The 9,121-nt window shown below is 38.8% G+C and overlaps 1 long non-coding RNA gene across 1 annotated transcript; it reads left to right on the forward strand.

Annotated features, from left to right (window-relative positions):
- The first annotated feature begins 384 nt into the window (after positions 1-384).
- LOC138846845 (uncharacterized) lies at positions 385-8,454 on the forward strand. The gene is made up of 2 exons (XR_011384351.1): positions 385-3,232; positions 3,599-8,454. It is a non-coding gene; the product is annotated as an uncharacterized lncRNA (long non-coding RNA).
- The last annotated feature ends 667 nt before the right edge of the window (positions 8,455-9,121 follow it).

Raw genomic sequence — 9,121 nt, forward strand, 5'->3', positions numbered from 1 at the left:
TTGGGTCCTGAACCCTCAGGGAGACCAGGAGAAGCACCTGGCTCCTGGCTTCGGATCAGCACGGTGCACCAGCTGCAGCTTGCCGGCCACAGCAGCCATTGGAGGGTGAACCAATGGTAAAGGAAGACCTTTCTCTCTGTCTCTCTCTCTTTCTCACTGTCCACTCTGCCTTTCAAAAATAAAAAAAAAATTAAAAAGTATTCTTCCTGTCATTGCTAAGGTTCTGGCTAAAGCTATGAAATCCTTACTTAATGTATACTAAGCTGATCTTCTGTATATTAAGATAATTGAAAATGAATCTTGATGTGAATGGAAGGGGAGAGGGAGTGGGAAAGGGGAGGGTTGTGGGTGGGAGGGACGGTATGGGGGAGGAAGCCATTGTAATCCATAAGTCGTACTTTGGAAATTTATATTCATTAAATAAAATGTAAAATATATATTTTTTAAATAAAAAAGCTATGTTTAGGTTTTTTTGCTAGAATAGGGATAGAGCCAGGGTTAGGTTTAAGTGCTAAGATTAGAGTAAGGGCTAGGGTTGGGTTATGGTTAGGTCTAGTTTTTGAACTAGGCATGACATTTGGGTAGGGTTAGGATTAGGCAGAGGGATAGGTTCATAGCTCTGTTAGGTTTAGTGTTAGGGTTATAGTTTTATGGTCAAAATTGTGTTGGGGTTAGGTTGATGATATTTGGGGCTAGACTCATGTCTAGAGCTACAGTTAGGATTAGGGCTAGGGCTATGGTTAGGTTTAGTGTTAGGGTTGGGGTAGTACTAGGTTTACATTTAGGCTTATGGTTAGTGTTATGACTAGGGTTAGGGTTATGTTAAAGATTAGAATCAGGATTTGTCTTAGAGTTAGTGTTAACATTAGGACCTGGGCTAAGGTTAGAGTTAGAGTTAAATTTGGTTAGTATTATATTGTGGCTTGGATTAGTTTGAGTGCTAGGTCAATAGCTACATTTAGGTCTATGGTTGGCTTAAATTTAGGGCTTAAATTACATAGAAGACATAGACTAGGATCAGTGGTAGAGCAAGCATTACATTTAGGGATAGGGTGTAAACTATGGATAGGTTTTGGTCTAGGGCTTTGTTTATAGTACTGTTAGTATGAGGACAGGACTAGGTTTATTATTAGATATATATTTAGCATTAGAGCCATGACCAAGGCTAGAGTTAGAGCTTGGATTAGGGTTGTTTCTAATTATGGTTAGAACTATTGAAATCACCAAGTGTATTGTTAAGTTTAGAGTAGAGCTATGGCTATGGTTATATTTATGAGAATGGGTAGCATTAGTGGTAGGGCTAGAGTAAACATTAGAAAATTCTTGCCAGTGTTTGTTTTTGTTATTTTTTGGGTTAGGTCCTGGGCTTGGGTAAACCTAGGGTTAAAATTGAGTGTAGATTTAGGGTTATAATGTTGAGTAGGTTTGGGGCCCAGCCTAAGTTTCAGGTTAGGTTATATTTAGGGATAAGATAGGCTTAGGGTTACAATTAATGTTAGGGTTAGAATTAGAGATTAGATTAGTGTTAGGGAAGGGGTTAGTGTTAGGTTTATGAGTAAGGCTTTGCCTAGGTTATGGTTGGAGTTAGGTTAGGGCTAGGTTTGTGACTGGGTTAGACTTAGGGCTACAACTGTGGTTAGGGCTGAGTTTAGGTTGATGGTGAGGGCTAGGGTTATTTTTCAAGCCATTATTAGGGCTATAGACACGTTTTATGCTAGGGATAGCACTAGGTTTTGTACTTGGACTATGGATAACACTGTCTTTGAGACTTGAGTTAGGGATAAGGCTAGGGTTAATGTTAGAATTTGGAATGAAGATAGCCTTTAGGATTAGAGTTAGGTTTAGAGTAATGGTTAGGGTTAGAAAATGAAATGCTGCAAGAGGCTTCTATTTGATATTCTATCTCTAGTTCTTCTGGTACTTCAGGCACACCTACTGCTTCAAGTACAAATAATTTCTATGTTGGAAGCATTGAAGCTGCATTGCTTTTTAAGGGCATTGTAGTTATTGCAGACAATATGCTTAACTGTCTGAGGAAAATCCATGTTGTCAGCCTGGACTTATTTGAGTCTGAATCCCCTTCCTTCTCTGAACTTCAGATTTAGCAGCTCTTTTGAGGTTTGCTAATGCACAGTGTGTTCTCATGCTTGAAATAAAAATGCTTGCTATGCAAATTAGGAAAAGCCAGGAATTCATTTATTAGATTATTATCTTCTCAGGAAAAGCAACATTTTAAGCCAGTCCTAGTGTGTACTACAATTGTGTTCTGTGCACCAACCTCAGGCATATCATATCTTTCAGATATTACACATGTATAGTGTAATGCTTACTAAGTTCATACAGTGTAAAAGAAACATTATCTTAAGTTTCCAGGAAACCTAATGCTTAAGCTCATACTGAGCTGGATATAAATTCACTTCCTTGAGAGAAATTGAAACAAAATATCCCTTTTAAACCATACTCTTCCACTACATCCTCATGTTGTATACTTATAATGTATTAAGTCCTATGTATATCAAGCAACCAATTGTACACACAGAGAAAACTCAATGCAGCCAATGTGTTATAATGGAGAAGCCAGTTCAATTCCTTCAAATAACTTCAGGCACCAACATGATATTTGAAACATTGAGAATACATTGTTTATTATGGCCTTGGTTGTAAAAGTAGAAAATTCAATTAATCTTTCTTAGGAAAAAATTGTCAGCCTAATCTAATCTGTACCAGCTTGAAACATAATATATTTTTCATTGTATATGTAGAGTGTGTTTCTTTATTGGAAAGCACAATGCTTACTAAGTGCAGAGTTTTAATACAAGCATTCCTTGGAAAGAAACCTAATTTTATAAGTTCATACTAAACTATATAGAAAAATCCATTCCTATATAGAATTTATGCAAAATACTCTTTTATAGTAGTTCATTTCTGCAGCAACACCATGTTTGTATACTTTTTGCATACTAAGGCCTATGTATATGAACCAACACTTGAAAATACATGGAAAACTGTATATAGCAACATGTCTCAATGACATATTAGAACTATTTTTTATTATGATGTCAAACCCAGTATCTCTTTAAAATAATGCGTGTGTGTTTGTGTGTGTGTGTGTATATGTATACATATATATACACACACACACAATTGATGCTTGAAGCATCATGAATATATTTTCAATTGGGCCTCTGTAGCTAAATCAGAGAGTTCAAGTAATATTTCCCAGGAAAGCAAGGTTTTTTTTTTTTTTTTTTTGACAGGCAGAGTGGACAGTGAGAGAGAGAGACAGAGAGAAAGGTCTTCCTTTTGCCGTTGGTTCACCCTCCAATGGCTGCCGCGGCCGGCGCGCTGCGGCCGGCGCACCGCGCTGATCCGATGGCTGGAGCCAGGAGCCAGGTGCTTTTCCTGGTCTCCCATGGGGTGCAGGGCCCAAGCACCTGGGCCATCCTCCACTGCACTCCCTGGCCACAGCAGAGAGCTGGCCTGGAAGAGGGGCAACCGGGACAGAATCCGGCGCCCCAACCGGGACTAGAACCCGGTGTGCCGGCGCCGCTAGGCGGAGGATTAGCCTAGTGAGCCGCGGCGCCGGCCGGAAAGCAAGGTTTTAAGTCTGTCCTACTGTGTACTCCATATCTTTTTTCTGCCAATTACATCAATAACATACCTTTCAGGTATTCTACATGTACAGGGTGTTTTTGTATTTGGAAGCACAATGCTTACTATGTGCACATTGTGTTAACACAACCATGTGCTTGGTGCCTACAAGAAACATGCCCCACAAACAAAGATACACACACAAACTGAAAGTGAAAGGAAGGAAAGAGATATCACATGTTAATGGAAAGTAGAAACAAACAGATGTAGGTATCTTAATATCAATTAAAATAGACTTAACATAAAAATGGATAAAAGAGACAAACAAAGGCAATATGTAATGATTAAGAAATCAATTCAACAGGAAGATGTGAGTATAACAAATGTAAATCTACCCAATTACAGGGTACCTGGCTATTTACCACAAATGTTAATTGATCTAAAGGGAGACATGGACTCCAATACAATAATAATGAGGAAATTCAACACCCCACCTCCTTCAATGTACAGATCAACTAGACAGAAAATCAACAAAAACAACAGAGCTAATCTACACTGTAGACCAAAAGACCTAACTGGTATCTATAGAAAATTTCATTAGATAGTACAGAATATACATTCTGTTCATCAGTGCATGCAACTTTCTCCAGGATAGATCATATGCTAGGCCATAGAGTAAATCTCAGCAAATTCAAAATGATCAAACAAATCATGAAACTTTTCTGACCACAACTGAATGAAACTGGAAATTAAAATCTCAAGAATATCAAGAACATACATAAACACATGAAGACTGAACAACATGCTCTGGAAAGAACAGTGAGTCATAGAAGAAATCAAAAAAGAAACAGCAGGTCATCACCATGGCATAGTGTGCAGTGTCAGCATCCTATGTGGGTGCTGGTTCAAGTCCTGGCTTTTCCACTTCTGATCCAGCTCTCTACAATAGCCAAGGAGATCAATGAGGATGGTTGAAGTGCTTGGGACCCTGCACCCATGTGGAAGACCCGGAAGAAGCTCCTGGATGGATCCTGGCTTCACACCAGTCCAACTCTGGCCATCGTGGCCATTTGGGGGAGTGAACCATTGAATGGAAGCCCTCTCTCTCTCTCTCTCTCTGCCTCTGCTGCTCTGTAACTCTTCCTTTCAAAAAAGTGAATAAATAAATCTTTTAAAAATATATAAAATAAAAAATAAATAAAAGAGAAACAAAAATGCTATAAACAAATGAGGATAGCAATACAGCATATCAGCAATACTGGACACAGTAAAAGCAGTGTTAAGAGGAAACATTACAGCAATTGGTGCCTACCTCCAAATTGGGAAGGCACTAATTAAATAAGCTATCAATGCATCTAAGGATGAAAAAAAACAACAAACCAAACCCAAAATTAATAGGAGGAAGAAAATAAAAATTAGAGAAGAAGGAAGCAAAATTCAAACCAAAAAGCAGTATAAAAACAATGAAATGAAGAGTTATTTACTTGAAAAAAAAGTTGATGCATCATTGGGCAAACTAACCAAAACAGGGGGGAGGGATAGACCCAAATCAGTAAATTAAGAGATGAAAAAGGAAATGTAACCAGAGATATCACAGAAATAAAAATGATAATCAGGAATCACTTATAAAGAACTATATGCCAACAAATTGGAAAATCTAGGATAAACAGATAGATTTCTGGACACAAACAATCTAATAAACTGAGTCATGAAGAATTAGGAAACCTAAACAAGCCAATATCCAGACAGAGATTGAATTAGTCATAAAGGCTCTCACAACAAAGAAAAGTCCAGGAATAGCTTCCATACTGAATTCTACCAGACATTTAATGAACTAATTACAATATTTTCTCAAGTTATTCGAAACAATTGAAAGGGGGAGAATCATCTCAAACTATTTCTATGAAGCCAACTTCACCCTAATTCCTAAACCAGGAAAAGATAGAACAGAGAAAGAGAACTATAGTCTGGTATCCCTGATGAACATAGAAGCAAAAATACCAGCTAAGTGAATCCAATAGCACATCAGAAATAGAATTCACCTTGAGAAAGTGGGAGTAATGTCTGTATGCAGTAATGGTTCAAAATTTGAAAATCAAAAATGTGATAAATCAGATTAACAAACTGAATAAAAATCATATGATTATTTCAATAGATGCAAGACAGCATTTGATAAAACAAAACATCCTCTCATGATGAAAACCTTAAGCAAACTGGCTATAGAATCAACATTTCTCATCAATCTCGGCAATTTATTTCAAAACCACAGATAGCATCTTACTGAATGCAGAAAGTTGGAGGCATTCCAAAAAAGATCTAGAACCAGGGCGGAGCCAAGATGGCGGAATAGTGAGGGCGTGCACTGATAGTCCGGGAAAATTTAGTTTAATAAAAGGGGAGTTACGGTAGCCTCAGAAAAAAGAACCAGGAAAACATTGCAGAGGAAACTCTTCTGGATCGAGTGGCTGTGAATTGGAGGACCTACTGGGAGAACAAGGTCACCCACCCCGCGGAAGCCGAGCCGGGGGACCGAGCCACGGGACCGAGCAGCGGAAGCCTCAGGGTCTGCGTGCCAGTGCTCGAAGGGGAGTGCATGCCACACAGACAACAGCGGGGAGACTTGGGATGTCCAGGGCTCTGAGTCCACACATCGGCACTGGAAGGGGTGGTGAGCTCAATAACCCGAGACATTGGTGGGGAAACGCGGGTCAGAATCTAGAGGGGGGCCGGAAAGTGCAGCAAACTCACTACCAGAAAGAAGGAAAAAAAAAAGGTTGGGGGTTTCTCTTTCCCCTAACCTTGCAAAGGTTGCAAGGCTGCAAGGCTTGAAGAATTCGCAAGAGACAAAGAGCAGGCACCCTCTCTGGATTTACATATCAACGGGGGAGAGCTAAGGAACTGAGTCACTACAATTCAGTAGTCTAAGCAACCCAGTGGGAGTCCAGAGGAGCCTAAACAGACTCTGTGAGTAGAAGCCAGAGACTGGAAGCTAAATACTATCAATTCTGCACAGCCGTGCCGTGCGGTGTTACTTACACCCTGAATAAATAAAATAAATAAATAAATAAAAAGAGAGAGATTTAACACGCATAACCTGAAGGTGTCACCTTTGCACACCCTTAACCAGGAAGAACCAAGCAGAGCTCTCAGGCCGCACCCATCTCAAGCCTCCAAGGCTCCTCCAACAGCAGGCAGTCCACTTAACACGGACATAGTATAAAAAAAAAAAAAACGCACAGTGACGCAAGAAGAATTAACTATGCCAACTAACAAACACAGAAATCAAGGGAACAAGATCAACGATGACACTATGATGCCTCCAAATAAACAAAACACCCCAAACCAAAATTATGAAGATGATGAGATAGAAGAAATGCAAGATACGGATTTCAAAAAATTTATGATAAGAACATTTAGAAGTTTTCAAAAGCAAATCCTTGAACTACAGAAATCCTTATTAGACAAGATTGAAAATCTCTCTCATGAAAATGAAATTTAAAGGAAGAATCAAAATGAAACGCAGAAACTAGTAGAACAGGAAAGTGCGATAGTGAAGAGAAATCAAAATGAAATGAAGATCTCAATAGATCAAATGACAAACACATTAGAAAGCCTTAAAAACAGAATGGGTGAAGCAGAGGAGAGAATATCAGACTTAGAAGATAGAGCACAGGAAAACATACAGTCAAACCAAAGAAAAGTAGAGGAAATTAGAAATCTAAAAAATATTGTTGGGATACTATTAAAAAAACCAACATTCGAGTTCTAGGATTTCCTGAAGGCATGGAGAGAGAGAAAGGATTAGAAGGCCTTTTTAGTGAGATACTAGCAGAGAACTTTCCAGGTTTGGAGAAGGACAGAGACATCCTAGTACAGGAAGCTCATAGAACCCCCAATAAACATGACCAAAAGAGATCCTCACCACGACACGTGGTAATTAAACTCACCACAGTGAAACATAAAGAAAAGATCCTAAAATGTGCAAGAGAGAAACGTCAGATTACTCTCACAGGATCTCCAATCAGACTCACAGCAGACTTCTCATCAGAAACACTACAGGCTAGGAGGGAATGGTGAGACATAGCACAGGTGCTAAGAGAGAAAAATTGCCAGCCCAGAATATTATATCCTGCCAAGCTCTCATTTGTGAATGAAGGTGAAATAAAGACCTTTCATAGCAAACAGAAATTGAAAGACTTTGTGGCCACTCGTCCGGCCCTGCAAAAGATACTTAAAGATGTGCTACACTCAGAAACACAGAAACACGGCCATCAATATGAAAGAAGGGAAAGGAAGAACACCTACCAGTAAAAGAGCATGGGAAGCTCAAAGCATATACTAGAAAATATTTCCCGGAAAATGGCAGGGCAAAGTCACTACGTATCAATGGTCACATTGAACATTAATGGTCTGAATTCTTCAGTTAAAAGACTCCGTTTGGCTGACTGGCTCAAAGAACACTACCCAACTATTTGTTGCCTACAAGAAACACATCTCTCTAACAAAGAGGCTTGCAGACTGAAAGTGAAAGGTTGGAAAAAGATATTCCATGCCAACAGAAACCAAAAAAAAAAAGCAGGTGTAGCCATATTAATATCAGACAAAATAAACTTTAATACAAAAACTGTTAAGAGAGACAAAGAGGGACACTATATAATGATTAAGGGTTCAATTCAACAGGAAGATGTAACTATTATAAATGTAAATGCACCTAATTACAGGGCACTGGTCTATTTAAAAGATATGTTAAGGGACTTAAAGGGAGATTTAGATTCCAATACAATAGTACTGGGGGACTTCAATACTCCACTCTCAGAAATAGACAGATCATCCGGACAGAAGATCAACAAGGAAACAGCAGATTTAATTGACACTATTGCCCAAATGGATCTAACAGATATCTACAGAACTTTCAACCCTACATCTACAGACTTCACATTCTTCTCAGCAGTGCATGGAACCTTCTCTAGGATTGATCACATACTAGGCCATAAAGCAAGTCTCAGCAAATTTAAAAGAATTAGAATCATACCATGCAGCTTCTCAGACCATAAAGGAATGAAGCTGGAAATTAGCAACTCAGGAAACCCCAGAAAGCATGCAAACACATGGAGACTGAACAACATGCTCCTGAATGAACACTGAGTCATTCAAAATCAAAAGACAAATCAAAAACTTTCTGGAAGTAAATGAAGACAACAACACAACATATCAAAACGTATGGGATACAGCAAAAGCAGTATTGAGAGGCAAATTTATAGCAATAGGTGCCTATATCAAGAAATTGGAAAGGTACCAAATAAATGAGCTTTCAGCACATCTCAAGGACCTAGAAAAACTGCAGCAAACTAAACCCAAATCTAGTAGGAGAAGAGAAATAATTAAAACCAGAGAAGAAATCAACAGGATTGAATCCAAAATACATTACAAAAAATCAGCCAAACGAGGAGCTGGTTTTTTGAAAAAATAAACAAAATTGACACCCAATTGGCCCAACTAACTAAAAACAAGGAGAGAAAAGACCCAAATC

Source organism: Oryctolagus cuniculus, chromosome 19, assembly GCF_964237555.1.
Source record: "Oryctolagus cuniculus chromosome 19, mOryCun1.1, whole genome shotgun sequence".
Taxonomy (NCBI): domain Eukaryota; kingdom Metazoa; phylum Chordata; class Mammalia; order Lagomorpha; family Leporidae; genus Oryctolagus; species Oryctolagus cuniculus.